This window comes from Phascolarctos cinereus, unplaced genomic scaffold, assembly GCF_003287225.1.
Source record: "Phascolarctos cinereus isolate Bilbo 61053 unplaced genomic scaffold, phaCin_HiC Scaffold_5;HRSCAF=322, whole genome shotgun sequence".
NCBI classification, from domain to species: Eukaryota; Metazoa; Chordata; class Mammalia; order Diprotodontia; family Phascolarctidae; genus Phascolarctos; species Phascolarctos cinereus.
The window spans coordinates 109664876-109681209 of record NW_027555958.1 but is presented as its reverse complement, the minus strand read 5'-3'; positions in this window follow the sequence as shown (position 1 = coordinate 109681209).

Below are 16334 nucleotides of genomic sequence, written 5' to 3'. Positions count from 1 at the left end.
ATCTAATTTAGGCTGTTATCACCTCTTGTCTTTATTACTGCAGTAATTGCATTCCTTGTAATCACTCTCTAGACCACACAGCTGCCATATTGATATTCCCAGGGCTCAAGTCTGACCAAATAATTCCCCTGTGCAAGATGCTTTAATAACTCCCTATTCTTTCTAAGATAAAGTACAAATTCCTTTGTTATGGCTTAAAGGCCTTTCCAATCTGGCTTCACCCAATCTGTTCAGATAGATGACTCATTGCTCCCTGTCATTCACTCTTGTGTTCTTGTCAAACTAGCTTCCTTGTTCTTTGTTCGTAATATTCCATCTCCCATATCCACACCTCTGCATGAGTTATTCCTTGCTTAGAATTCCCTTCTTCTGACCTCTACTTTTGGTAATTGCTTTCTTCTAAGTTCACCTCTATTGCCGCTTCCTGCAAGATACTTCTCCTGATTTCCCCCAGTTGTTAGTGCCTACATCCATTGGTATTTAGTTTGTATATGTTTGCATTTACTTTTCTGTGTCAGTGTTGTTTTCCCCAGTAGAATAAAATCTCTTGGTGGGCAGGGTTCACTTGTTTCTTGTTTTTATATCCCCTGAAGTTTTAGCAAAATGCCTGGTGTATGTAGTATGGGCTTAATACATCCTTGTCAAATTGAATTCTTTGTTTTTCCTCATTCCTTCCACCCTTACTAGTGGGCAGTGGATGAGTTGGATAAAATTGAGGTTAGCAGCTAACTAGTCTAGATATCCTCATTTATTATCAGGCCTTAAATAAAACTGAAGTTTGTTTTCGTACCCTTCTACCTCCTTTTCTAGGTCCCTTTGCCCTACCCCTGTTGCCTTCTGGGTTCCCAGTATTCCTCCACCCCACTCACCTGTCCTTTCTGTAAAAGCTTGTTTCTTGTGGTGTTACTCAGCCAAGATAGGTTTGGATTGTCTGATTAAAGTAATTCATACTAAGGTTTGAATGGCCAGGAGTTTTAACCCTTCCAGGGGCATTTAGATTTGAAAAGAATGAAAAGAATTATAGGCTCATAGAAGTGGACTAGATGAGGATTTGAGAGGCCATCTAACCTACCTTCTTCCTCCTCATAATCACAGATGAAGAAGCTGAGGCCTAGGAAGTTTAAGTGAAGTGACTTGCCCGAGGTCACATAGATAGTAAATTTCAGATTTGAATCTAAATCCAACTCTAGAGTCATTGTTCTTTCTAGAGGAGAACAGTAGGAGGCAGCTAGGTAGATAGTGAATAGAGTGTTAACTCTGGACTCAGGAAGACCTGAGTTCAAATATAGCTTCATATACTTACTAGCCAGGTAACCATGGTAAAATCACTTAACTTCTGTTTGCTTCAATTTCCTTATCTGTAAAATGTTGATAATAAGAGCACCTATCACCCAGATAGGTTCTTGTGAGGATCAAATGAGATAATATTTGTAAAGCACTCATTAATATAGTGCCTGGCATATATAGTAGATGCTTAATAAGTACTTTTTTTTTCTTCCTGTAAGACAAGAGAATCTGTAATTGATGGGATGGAGATAGAGACAGGGACTGAGCTTATCATTTCACTGGTGAAGAGGATTCTGGTGAGGAAACTCTCTCTACTAATGAGGTTGGTACTTTCTATGCAATTTATAGCCTTAGAGAATTGCCTAGAGAATGAATGGTTCAGTGACTCAGTGACTTTTGTCCAGGGTCAGACAGCCATTCTTTGTCGGAGGTACTTGAACCCATGTCTTGGCCAGGTCTGTATTTACAATGTCATATTGTCATGATGGAATGCTTGGGGAAAATATTTCCCCTACACTTTGTTGAGTGCAGGGTATATATACAGTGATTGGAATTAGCCTTAAAGCTGAATTCTGTTACTTGTATTAGTTCTCCTTCTTCCCAGCAAAGAGTCAGCTTTGGGGAGAGAAAAAAGGTTGTTAACACAGCAGCACTAGGAATATTGTGAATTGGGAGGCCTTCAGTAGTTGAACTGGTAAAATGGTGGTGACAGTAGCCTGGCAGGTTTTCTTGAGAGATTTGATGGAAAGAGGAGTGTTTTGGTCTCGGGTTAAAATAAATGAGAAAATAGAGATTTGTGACATATTTTAATTGTGACAGAGACATCTTGATACTTTCAGTTATTTAATTTAAATGATAATAGAACCCCTCCAGTAGAATCCTACTCTGATTCCTTATTGTGGCATTTCAGAGATTTTGTTTTTGCTAGCATAGCACAAGCTCTGGCAAGTTTTATGATTCCAACCTGGAAATGCTTTAAATATGTTGGAGTGGTAGACTCCTTGAAAAATAATTGATGCCTTTTTTTTTAAAGTAATGTAGTCATTTTCCAGTATACAACCCTTACCTCCAAAGAAAGAGGTAAGCAAAGATATGTGTTACAGTATGTATAACATAGTGTGCTCATAGTCTCCTATCTGTCTTCTGCAAAGAGGAAGGTTCATCTCATCTGACATATACTTTTGGGAGAGAATATGGGTTGTTAACACAGCTGCACCAGGAATATTGTTGTGAATGGGGAGGCCATCCTGTAGTTGAACTGGTAAAATGGTGGTTATAATACAGCCTGATAAGTTTTCTTGAGAGATTTGGTGGGGAGAGGAATGTTTTGGTGTGAGACTTAAATAAATGATCAATCTTGGCAAGATCGGTGATTATGTTAAATCTAAGTTCAGCTGTTTTACGGTGTTTATGTTTAAAGCGCCCCCCCCCCCCCCCTTTTTGGCTATTACTCTGGAAGACTATTGACTGTAGACCATTGACTATGGACACCTGTAGGAAGGTGTTTGCAATCTATGTACCAGCTGTAATCCCAGGTCCTCCTTAAAGAGTGTAGTATGAGAAAATCCATGCAAGATTTTACTACTCTTGGGGCAGCTAGGTGGCGCAGTGGATAGAGCACCGGCCCTGGATTCAGGAGGCCCTGAGTTCAAATGTGACCTCAGACATATAACACTTACTAGTTGTGTGACCCTGGGCAAGTCACTTAATCCCCATTGCCTAGCCCTCCCTCCCCCAAGAAAAGATTTCAGTACTTACTCCCTTTCTTAAAATGTGTGTAGAATTCTTTTGTATCTAGAAAATCTTGGTTTAATTCTCTCTAAAGTATCCTCTTTTTATATCACAGGATGAAAATACCAAAGCATTGTTTTTATTTCAGAATGAGTATTTAATGACACATTGTTAATAATTTAAAAGAAGGATGAGATAAATAGCCCCATATAATCTATATTCCCACATACATATTATCATGCTGGTTGAAGAAACAGAGATTTTCTTTACATTTAAAGACTTTTAGCATCATATAGATGTATAATATTTCAGTGTTTAATTTGAAGAGCCTGTATTGGGGGAAAAAGATGTCGAAAATTCATGAGTTTCAGCTCTTTTCTTGAGATTAAAAAAAAAATTAAAAGACCTGATTGCCTTCTTAATTTTAAATTAAAAAGAGCTGATGTAGAAAGTAGAATTTCAAAGCAAAACAAAAATTCCACATGTTCTTTTAGCATTTCGAACCTTTTACCCAGAATTTTCTTTGATTTGGTTGTTTACAAAACTAGATTTTAAAATAGGAAGTGAACATGTAGTAATGGTTAGGGGGGTTTGATTTGAAAGTCAAGTCAGGGAAATGTGGAAAGTTCAAGTTTTATCCCTGCCACAAATTTACTGTGACCCTAGGCAAATCACTGAACCTTCACTGGTCACAGGCTGAATGTTTAAGACTCTTGAGGTATGCCTTGATGGAGGGAGTGACTTCGAGGGAGTTACTTGACCACAAGTTAGTTACTTATACAGATGAAATCACAATTCCTGATCCTCTCCATTCCATATCCCAAAAAAAAGACAGGAGAGAGAGGAGAGGGAGAGAGGGAGAAAGATGTATTAGGGAATTTAGGAGGTAATTGTTTTTTCAGTATATAAGGAACTTGAATGTTACTAGTAGAATTACATCTCCCCACCCCCACCACACCTCTAGGCCAAGTAAGTACTTTGTCACTAGTCCAGTTTTTAAAGTGAGAGGTTTAGTGTCTGGCAGCCACTTTGACATGAGAGTACAGTGTGAGGCTGTGTACTGAGGAGAGAAAGAATGTAATCCTTCTGGTCAGGGAAGTTTTGGGGATAGACTCATCTATGCACTTTCCCCTTAGCACAGGAACCCAGTTTTCCACTCAGTTTATTTAGTAAAAGCACATTCTTCTAACCAAGAAGTCAGGAATCTGTTTTTGCAATTTCAGTTAAGACTGGCCAGTTTTAAATTCATTTGAAAAAGAAGTTGGTTAGTAGGGAAAAATGCAGTTCACATTAGAATTTCCTAAGAGGATATCTGTTTTTTAGAGGCTGTATTAAGAATCTCCTATGGGGATTGAGACATTGCTTGATATCTTGTGTTTTATACAATTGTGCCCAACCCTTCCTTCTTGGCTGTGAGCTAAAAGAAGTATGAATCAGGGGTCATAGTGCATGGATGAGATCTAGGTTGGAACTGCAGAGAAGCAGCTTGACTTCAGGAACGAAATTTAAGGAAAAAAACCCATTTTGCAATGGCGTGATAACCAGAGGACTACAAATGAGGTAGTGCAGTGACCAGAGCACTGGGTTTTGGAAGTCAGGAAGACCCGGCATTCAGATTCTGCTACAGACACTTCCTAATTTGATCACCTTGGACAAGTTGCTTAACCTCTCACAGTCTCAGTTTCTTCATCTGTGAAATGAGTGGGTTAAGCTGAATGGCCCCTTCCTGCTCTACATCTTAAGACCCTCATCCAACTCTTTTTAAACTGTTTCTTGGGAGTAAAAATTCTCATTAATATCATAGGTATGTTAAACAGATTAAATGTATGAAAATCAACTTTTCTGTGTGGAAGATCTTTCCAAAAGATTGTGTCTGTTTTTTGAAATTAAAGCTAGGGTGACAATCATCCTTGCCAGGAAGTCTAGACAGCTGACATTCATATAGCACTTGAAATATGCTCTCATTGAATCCTTACAGCAACTTCTGAGACAAAAACTGCAGGTATCCGTATCCCCATTTTGTTGTTCAGTCATGTCCAACTCTTTGCGATCCCATGGTACTGGAAAGGGGTTGCCATTTCCTTCTCCAACTCATTTAACAGATGAGAAAACTTAGGCAAACAGGGTGAAGTGATTTGTCTAGGGTCATACAGTAGTAAGTGTCTGAGGCTTAATTTAAACTCAGGTCTTCCTGACTCCAGGCCTAGCTCTCTATATCCATTGTGCTGCTTAGCTGTCCATTTTACAGATGAAACTGAGGATAACGTTCAGTGTTAGAAGGAGAAACTCTGGGTTTATACTGATTCCTGGTCTACTTTTTCTACATTGTAGCATGGGATCATAGAAGATAATATGTGGCAGAGATACGATTTGAACCCGGTCTTCTGATTTCAAATCTAGCAGTTTTTCCATTGTAGCACATTGCTTCCCTATCCTGCTATTTTGTATTTAGTAGGAAATTGAGCGATGACTTCATTTTTATAATGGTGATCTCACACTTCCAAGCTAGAAGCCTTAATGGGCTTTTTGTAATATCATGTAGTGTTTTTTTTCCTAATTTAAAAAAAAATTTTAGGCAGTTGGGGTTAAGTGACTTGCCCAGGGTCACATAGCTAGTGAGTGTCAAATATTTGCTCTGAGGCTAGATTTGAACTCAGGCCCTCCTGACTTCAGGGCCAGTGCTCTACCCACTGTGCCACCCGGCTGCCCCTGATACCATGTAGTTTTATTTGGATGACTTTTATATGATGATTTCAACTTGATTTTATAGTTAGTGAAGTTAATTCAAGTGTTTTCTCAGCATAATGTGGATTATAACTTTAATAATTAATTGTCAGAGATGGGTTCTGAGACTGTAGTGGTCATGCAAACCTGCAGGGACATGGAGAAGCTTCCCTTTTTAAAACAAGCAAAACCAAACCAAACCCAGAAAAACAACAAAACCTAGATTATGCTTTTGTGTTATTTTTTATCACCTCCTCATACTGCTTGAAACTTGAAAGAATTTTTAAAGAGCCATTTACATTCCAGTTAAGAATTTTTTCTGTGGCTTTAGGTTACTCCTTTCAAGTAGTTTTGGATTTACAGTCTAATACCTTCCAGGATTCTATAAAGTACAGAGATAGAACATATATCAGACTCTGAATGGCATTATCTCATATATTGAAAAGAAACTACTTACCAATGAACATAACTTCCCAGGGAATGTTTGTTCATTAATAAAAAGGAGGCAGTGGACTGAAGTCCTTTTTGTTCCACATGTCTAGAATTCTTTGAAATAAATGAAACCAATTATCAATATTAAATAAAAAAGAGACAATGTAGAGTGGTGGTATAATATATAAAGAGAGCTGGTCTCAAATCTAAGATATATGTTCAAGTCCTATCTCTGATACATACTGGGTTTATGACCCTGGGCAAGTTGGTTAACCCCTGAGTTCTCTAGGTAACTTTCTAGAGGTAACTCTTGTTAACCAAATTTTGCAGAAAACACATCTACTTCTATTGGGAGGGGGAGTTTCCTCACCAGGGTGTTCCTATTCTGATGAAATCATAGATCTAGTCCCTATCCAGTTCCTAAATTAAAAAAAAAAGATTAGTGTTAGAAGCAAATTATAAATAAATTTGTAAAAATAGTGATTTGACTGATTTCCATTTATCTAAACCCATTAGTTAATAATGATGTTTTGCTAGCCTTTACATGTAACTATTTGCTATGATTATGAACATTTTTAATATATTTTTTTAATTTTCAGAACTAAAGCCTCATTCATATAACTGATCACAGATATTGTAGCTCTGTTATCAACCAGCCTATTCACCTCTATCTTTACTTTTCTTGTAAGGGATTTTTTTTTAATTTTCCCTTTAAAGCTGGAGTTTACTTCCATTTCTTGGCAGACTGTTCTCTAGACGCAACAAAATGGCTTCATGTGATAAACTTCTCTGTGCACTTATTTTGCGCTTTGTGTAAATTAGTCACCACACAATTTATCACTTTAGACTATTACAATAAAATTAAATAAGCTGCCTTTATCATACAGCTATCATAATAAAATTACTTTTTATGAAAGACTCTAGAAATCAGAGTTGGGCAGTTTAAGTCAGTGATTATCAGACTCTTCCTTTCCCCCATCCTGTGCAGCACATCCCACTCCTTCCCAGCATAATGTTCTTTAGTGTGAGGTATTGTGGCACACGGAATGTGTAAGTTATCTACAAAGAAAGATTCCCTGGAGAAGGTGCTTGTGGACCCATTACTCAGTCCTTGGGATTTCTCCTTTTTCCTTCCCACACTCTTTTCTTTAATTCGCCAGGACTTTTAGTGGAAGATGTGACTTTGTGCCTTGGACAGCATTGCTGTGCTATTGTTACCTACCTGATGTCAAGACAGGAAGAGTGTAGCAAATAGCAGATAGGGGCAGGGTTTGGACAATGTGGATATCTTAGACTTTAGAGAGAAACCTGCTGTGATATGCCATGGCACACTCACAAGTGGAGCAAGTTAAATGCTGAATTTTTTTCTGAGCCTTATATTCTCCACAGTAAAACACACACACACACACATACACACACACACGCACATATGTGCGTGTGTGTGTGTGTGTAGATATATTTATATATATGTATATATAACCAAATATGAAGGAAGCAATAGAATGAGGAAACCCTTCTGCAGTCAGCACATGGGCCTTTTTCAACCATCAATGAATTTATGATGTAATAGAGACATATTTGCCTGTTTATATTTTCCATAATGCTTTAGCACTGAGAGTAACTGTATTAGAAGATGCTACCAAGATTTTACTTTTTCCCACAGGACTGAGGACCTGGATATAGTATGATTACATTAGGAGGCATAGATAGATTGTAGAATGAGAGATTTCTGGGAAGGGGAGAGTTATGGAGCAGCCAGCTTCATTCTGATTAGTGTGAGAAGTCACCTGAAGTGGCCAAATTATTTGAATTTGTACTGCATATTTCCATTGGGCTGAAATCAGTTGTTCTCTTTTACATGATACATGTAGCCACTGTAACATTTGCACTTGGAACCTAGCTGTATTCATGGCACCCCAAGTTTCAGGATGAGGGAGCATTCATCCATGAAGTCTGTTTTCTGGCTGTTGAGGATAAACTGAGGGATGTGAAAGATATATAGGACCCCCTGTTTTGACTAGTGGAACTTATTCCTCATGGACTTAAATTTAAATTTCCCCCATTATTTATTTGGGGAGGAGACTTGTATCCCATGAGTATCTGCAGAGAGTATTCTATTCCTTTGTTGATTGTCTTATTCCCAGTGAAATTTTTATTTGTAAACTATATGGTCTTGATAGAATTAATATTATCTTATTATATTAATAATTAATTATTGTGATTCATCTTTTTCACCATCATTTTCTGTAAAGGCCCAACTCTTGTTAAGTTAGTCAGTCTCTGAAGGGCTTGGTTGATTGATGAGATAGCTCCTGGCCCTCAAGGAACATTGGGACCCCACCCAACTAGGAGACCTGATTTCTGTTTAGATTATAAACAGAATTCAGTCTGGGTGAGCCCTTACCCTGGGGAAAGGAACTCCTTTCCTTGGTCTCCTCCATTAGAATTTAGGGTGACCTAGCTCTTGAACAAGAAGACCAGCCAGAGAGGTTTCTGGAGGCTGCCGAGTCTCGTGATCAAGCCAAGTTCTCAGCATGAGGAGCTGAAGACTTGTAGCCTGCCTCCTCAATAAATGTCCACCTATCAAAGCTGATTTTCACTTGTCAGAGGAAATTCTTTTTCAGAAGCTATTTAAGGCATCTTAGGGTCTCCTTTGGCATCTTTGGTTACTGAGAAAAACCACTCACCATCAAGCTTAATTAATAAATTGGTTATTATTTACCCAGATACTGTCCCTTGAGGTTTTCCTTCATCTCAGTCTGTAAGCTTGGTATCAGTGGAGTTGAGGTGATTTTAGAGGTTTCTAGTTGATTTTAAGATGAGGACTTGAGCTAATTGATAGACACTTATTTCCAAAATACCCTATATGAAATTGAATGATCAGCAAACTCCTGAAAGAAATGAAAAGTGGGTTATGCTGTGAAACTTACTTATCTAGTTTAGATTTTGTACCTTTGTTCTCCTGTAGAAGAAATTAAAGAAAAAAATGATATAATTTAGGCTCTTTTACAGAAGTTTTATTCTAGTGTGTCTTTGTGACATGGAGATGGCTATGGGTTCTTAAAGGTTTTTCTAGTGGAGTATTAGCTTTTACAAGTCTATCAAGGCTTCCATAGCAGGCTCCCTGGGACAGCTTAAATGTTTGCTCTCTTGAGTATTAGCCTAGGTTATTTTAGAGAGATGTATCACCCAATATTGGTTGTCAATAAATAATGCTTTGTTTTAATTTTTATTTTTATGGGAAGTAGGTAAAAAATTTAAAAGGTTGTTCCACAGTAGTCATTGTAGATACTATTCTCTTGGTTCTCTTTTTTATTCTGAATTCAATAAACAAAAGAACAGAAAAGAGATTGTATGTGAAACTGCACATCTCCATGAATGCCTTTTGCTTTTAAAAACAAGTGTTATCACTTTTTAAAAACATGCTGCTTTCAATGTTTTTTGTCTTGTCTTTGTTTTCATTTGAAATTCTTGCTCCTTTTTTCTGTGTGTACAGTTTAAAAAAATCTCTTAACCTTATTTTATTTTACCAATTTCCCACCAAATTTCCCCACTCCTCCAAAGAAAGAAAAACAAACACAATACGTGTCACAAATAAGCATAATCAATGAAAAAAATATACAGAGATGTCATGCCCAAAAATCTATGTCTCATTTTGCGTTTGAGGCCATCACCTCTCGGTCAGGAGAGTGGAGAGCATGGAAAGGACACGTTATCAAAAAAAATCAAGTGTGTCCATTATTTCAGTTATCTTAAGCTTTTTACTCCTATTTTGGGAGTGGAATATGGAAAAGAAGCTTTATGAATCCAGTGACATTTTGTTAAATGTTTTGGAAAACCATATGAAGCTGCTGCTGGTGAAGAGTGTAATAATACCAGCCAGCTCTTGCATCATTGTCTAATGATGTCTGGCTCCCTATTTCTTTGTGTGCTGAGGCTTAATGTTAATGACTTTATTTTGAGAGTCTTAATTTCATTTGAATGCTGCACCTGTTGTGGGCTGTTCTTGCTGTATGAATTCATAGCCCAAGTAACTCTCATTCACTTCCTTTTCCTCCCCCATACTTCTACTCTTTCCGGTATAGAGGATGAGCAGATTAATAACTCAAATGAAAGGGCAACTTCATTGAAGGTCATGATTTTAGAGGTTTGAGAGATCAAGCCAGTACTAGATCCCTTAACGTGCTGTTGCTGGGAAACTGGAGACTGAGTTCATTTAAGAGGCCAAGCCTTGAATTGGCAGTTTGATTCTATGTCTCTGCCAGAAGGGGGGGAGGGATGGGTGGGAGTCAACAGCTGTTGCTACCTGATATCTGAAACATTATTGCTATTGAGGAACATGCATTTCCTCTCTTTTGTATTTGGACATTGTGAGAGAAAGAGAGGGGGCAGAGGGAGGGAGAAAATGTTACATAATATAGTTTACTTTTAGAAAAATGGTCTTAATTTCTTGGGACTTCTTTTAGTCCAAGTAATTTAACATTACAACTTGGGATGGTGCATCTGACTTAGGGCTCTGCAAAACTGGTTTTGTGCCTCGATTTCTTGAATCAGGCAGGGTAGCAATAGGAAGGCAGTGTAGGACAGTGGCATGAACATTGAACTTGGACTCATGGGACCTGAATTTGAATCCTAGCTCTATTATTTTTACTGCCTGAATGACTTTGGGCAAGTCATTCAAACCTTAACCTCTGAGCCTCAGTTTCTTATCTGTAAAAATAGAGGGGTTGGACTTGATCATAAAACCACCTTCCAGCTCTAGAGGTCTTCAAACAAAAGTTAGATGAGCACTTGTTGACTGTGTTGTAAGGGGAGGTTGGGGAGGAAGTCTTGTTCAGATATAGTTTTGACGATAGAGCCTCCTAGGGTTGACTCTTTTAACTCTTTTACTTCTTGAGGTCCAGTTATTCTGAACTCAGGGAGAGGAAATCCTACTCAGAGAAGCACCAGCTGGTGACTGGTTTTTGGAAGAATTCCTTCTCGCTCAATGGAAGGAGAGGCTGTGTAAGCCCTCTGTATTTTAGGCTTTAGTAGTATTACTAATTTGTTTGTTATTAATCTTACCTTTTCTATGAATTTATGGTCTATGACTCTATTGATGCATTAAGAATTTTCAAGGTATTCTAATGAATAATACATAAAACAGCCAGTGTTGTGCAATGGAAGCAACACCAGGCTGGGTTGGGGAGGAGGAGGTCGGAAGAACTGTCATGCCTCCTTTGGCTTCTAATTGCTACCCTGTCAAATAAAGCCTGTAATAACTATTCTGCTCACTTACGGGGATATTCCAAGGATCAAATGAGATAATAAATGTGAAAGAACCGTAAGTAGTATAAAGGATTTTTCCAGTATCAGGCAGTATTAACTATTTTTTTAAAAAAGCTATTACTGTACTTCTTGTAGCTATTGTAATGTGGAGATCAGTTATGTACTTTGGAAGCTGGCTTAACAGTTTTCATCTGTCAGTACATTGTCTGCAGTGGTATATATTCAGGGGTATGTTAATAAATGTTCAGTAACCAGCTTTCTAGAAATACATACATACATACCTATGTACCTATATACCTACATACATATACACACATACACATACACACATATACACACATATACACACAGACACTTTTCACTTTTAAGTTTAATCTTCATTATTAATATTTTCTCTATCCTTTCTTAAGTCTAAACAATCAACAAAACAATAAAACAATCCCTAATTTGTAGTGTTTGCTAAATTCTGAGCTATAAATAACTGAAACTTCAGCAATTTGATAGCTGATACCTGGTTACAAGACCCTACTGTATTTTTGTGGCCTGAAAGAACCAGCTGAGCCCTGAGGGCTGCCCTTATAGAATTTTAGATTTAGATGGGGGTCTAGACGTTTAGTCCATTCACATAACTTGAAGCATGAGTCCCTTCTGTAATGTCCTTGACATGTGTGCCCTTCAGGCAAACTCATTTATCATCAGGAAGAAAACTCAGCACTTTGCATAGACTCAGAATGTTAGGGCTGGAAGATAGCTTAGGGAACATCTAGTCCAGTTTCTTCATTTTTGGGGTGAAGAAGTAAGATCCTGAAACTTGAGCTGACATGCCCATGGTGAGGGAATGAGCCGCAAAGCTAGGATTGGAAAACCACTCCTGATAGCTTTACTCCCAGTTTTATGTTCTTTTACCATGCTGCCTTATGACTCAGACTTGGTTTTTCTTTCCTTTTCCTTTTTCTTCCACATCTGGATCTTCTTAATGGCCTCTGAACCCAAGTTTCCAGAGCAGAAGCCTTACATTTCCTCTCATATTTCTGTGTCCTCCTAGGATATATTTCAAAAATGGATTGTTAACCCACCTCCTCCAGGCTCTCTCCAATCTTCTTCATATTTACATGGTAATCTGGATAATGTCAGTTGCAATTTATGTTTAAGTGGCACAAATGCATCTACTTTATACAGAACTTTACTCTTTAGCTATGTAGCATTAAGACCTATGTCAGTTTAATTATCCTAGGTTCTGGGAATAAAAAGGCAAAAAGAGTTTGCCTTCAAGGAATTGAATGAACATTTTACCTAGGAGTGTGTGTGTATGTATGTATGGGGATTTTCTGTGTACACAGGTTGTGTGCTTTTCTGATCCTTACTTTGCAATTGTATTTATTTTGTATGTATTTACATATGTGCATGCTGTTTCCTTTGGTAGAATATGTTACTTAAGTTGCTTCATCTTTGTCTTTGTATCCAGAGAGTCTAACATAATGCTTGGCAAATAGGAGACACTTGTTAAATACTTGATTGATTGATAGGGATTGAAGGTGGCAAAGGGGAGGTTAAGTAGAGTGGTGTAGAAATACTTGAGAAATGAAAGACAGTATCAACAGCATTTGGGATATGGGGGCAGGGAGTCAGAAGCTTTCTTAGAAGAGGTGGCATCTGGAGCCTAGGAAGTGTGCATTGGAGAGCTGAACATGGAATCACTTAATGAAGTCCCCTTGTTCTGTGTGCAGAGGGCCATCTGGTGATCCCACCAGGTAGGCTGCCCTTGCCTCTTGGACCATGATGGCAAATCTTGGAAGTTCAGGCTCATGCAAATTAGAGTCCTTTGTTGCTCCTTTTCTTCATGCTTATAGCATTGAATATGTGTGAATGTATTCTTAAATTAAATTAAGGTCTAAGGTGGAGTAGGAAAGAGACTGAATTTCTACAAATAGCTCCTATTGAGCCCCTGGAAGAAATTTACTGGCACATGGCAAATGTTTAACACACGCTTGTTGCCTGACCAAGTGAACTTTTCCATTTCTCCCCCATAAAGAGTCTTACTGGTAAGTTAGTAGTGATAGGGGGATCTGGCTCAAGGAGCATCCCAGCTGCTGTTGCAGATCTTCTCTTGTGAATTCCACTTAGATCAGATCCTAGATTCCTTGCCAGTAGTACTCCTTCCTGCCAATGACTGGCACCCATATGCAGCTAGCTTCTTTTGGCAGAGAGATGTCATTAATCAACATAGGCTTTGAGACATTGCTGCCATTTCTCGATTGATAAAAGAGACTCCTTGGAAGACTCTTGACTTTTTCTGCCTAGGGAAAGCCATGATGCACATGCCTGAATTTTTTGGGTTTTTTTTGGGGGGGTAAGGATGTTGGAGTATCATTTTTCTATTATTGTTTCTGGGAAACTAGAGATCAGAGCAAAAAGCAACTAAAAGCATTAACTTAGTCCTTGAAGTCCTATAATTAAGCTAGGAACTGGCACCTGCAAGTCTATTTGTACCAGAAGAGAGGAATATATGGCAGTATTAATTAAGGCATTGCCTTCATCTTCATTTGGATGGAAGGAATACTGCCTCATGCTCCTACCAGTTCTGTGTATCATAGGGGAAAATTTACCGTCTCCAGATTTTTGACAAATATTCTGTTGTCTACAGGTCTTTAGTAAAAATTTGGATAACTACTCATTGAGTATGACGTAGATGAGAGTCTCATCAAATAGAGGTTGAACTTGATGGCCACAGAGGTCCTTTTCCTCTTGAAAATTCTGTACTGCTGGCCTCAGGATGAGAAAATCCTGAGGGAAGAAATACCAGCTGATAGCTGGCGATCCTCCTTTCTCAGAAGGAGAGGCTCTGCAAGCACCTGTGTGTTTAGGTTTTTGTGGTGTAATTGTTTGCTATTAATCTTATTCCTTATGAAGCTTTCTCTATTTAACTGGAAGAAAGCTTGTAATTTATCCCTGGTGTGCAACTCCCAAGATTCCTTCTCTATTAATTCATCACACCCACTAGATACCCCTGACTTTCTGCACATGATTAAGTGCCTGTTCATTTAAATTATGAATTGGTTCATTTGTCTTTGCTTTTATTATTATTAAGTCTGTACTATTTGTGTTAGATTTTAAACTCCTGTGTAAGAAATCTGTAAGAAAGGTGATTAATACAATCACCATTCATAATTTCAGAAGACTGATGGTCAAATAAACATTCTGTCCATGACAGGAAGGTGATGGATTTAGGGTCATTTAGCAAAATACATGACTCTGAATATTTGTTAGAATGAATTTTTTTTTTGCCTTTTTTTCCCCAATGGTGAGAGTGCGTGAGGGAGAAAAAATAGATTAAAATTTTTTTTTTTAAATAAAGAGTTGGAGGAGGTGTGCTACAGTGATAGAATGTTGCATGTCCTTCCAGATGAGGTCATTTTATTATTAGCTTTTTTTTGTTATGAGAGACCTTTCACAGACTGGAGGGAGGTCTTAACTGTACATGTTTATAATGCAAAACCAAAATACATCAATAAAACTTTTTAAAAAGGCAAATAAAGGTCTATAGGTAGAAGGGTTGTAATGTTCAGCCCAGAATGTTGTGCCAACCTCATATTCCTTTCTTCCAAAGGCATTTAATAAACATAGCAACAACAATGTTGATCATTTTCTTCTGTATACTACAATGAGAACAATAAACTTGACCTCAGGTTTTATTTATATTTTGTGCACAGGACAAATAATCTCATGAGAAGTAGTTTAGTCAGTTAAATAACTCAAGGTTTTGTTTTTACTTTAAGGACTTTATTTTAGTTACTTTAACTTGAACCATAATATAATGACGGATCACTTTGTATGTTTGATTTTAAAAGTTTGTGAAGTGGTACAGGATGTTTTGTTGGCAACAGTTTAATGTGATCCAAAAACCAGGATAATAATTAAATCTAGAAGATATTGGTGGAATAAAAGAGTCCTGATATGGGTATCATTTGTTTGCTGTGAAGGATGTGTTCCTATAAAATTTACTGTCATGGAAATTTCTAAATGAATCTCATTTTTTGTATTCATTTTGTTATAGAATCAGAGAGCTATTGTTTGGGGGGAAATGTTGCCTTCCCAATATGGTAAGCTCTCATTTCAATAAATCTGTGAAAATAACCTAATTTCAAAATAAAATTATATATTTCTAATGAAACACAAATAGTGATACTAAACATTTTTGTATCAAAATGATGCTGAAATGCAAGAACTTGACAAATTGGAATCCTGAAGAGAAATGAGCATCTGCTTTGCGTCACAGAATTTTCATAGCTGGAAGGGACCTCAGATGTCACCTAACTAAAGCAATATTTGATTGGAAACACCCTGAATAAAATCTCTGACAAATGGTCATCTAACCTCTATTTGAGGACCTCTTGTGATGATGAACTAATTAGGTAACTGAGGTAGCACATTCCATTTTTAGATGACTTTAATTGTTTGGGAAGTTTTTCATTGTGTTGAGCCTAAGCTTGCCTTTATGCCCTTTGGGGCCATGTAGAACCAGTCTACTCTTTCCTCTGTAAAATAATGAATGACTTTAAGGCAGCTGTGATTTCCCCATCACCCCCAAGTTTTGTCTCCTCTAAGGTAAACATCTACAGTTCCTTTGATTGATCGTTACCATCCTGGTATAATGTATGTAAAATAATGTATTTGAATGTATGTAGCAGTATTTTTGAATCATCTTTTTTTCCTTAAAGAAGAATAACCTCTCTCACCATTTAGCAAAGTTTCCCATCTCCCAAATTTCAGATTGCCTTAACACTTGAAATTACCCCTCAGTGATTATTTCAATTTTATATTTGCATGTTGCTCATCACTTGAAACTGCTGACCTCTTTCTGGTATCTTTGCAGCAGTAACACCTGTGGAATT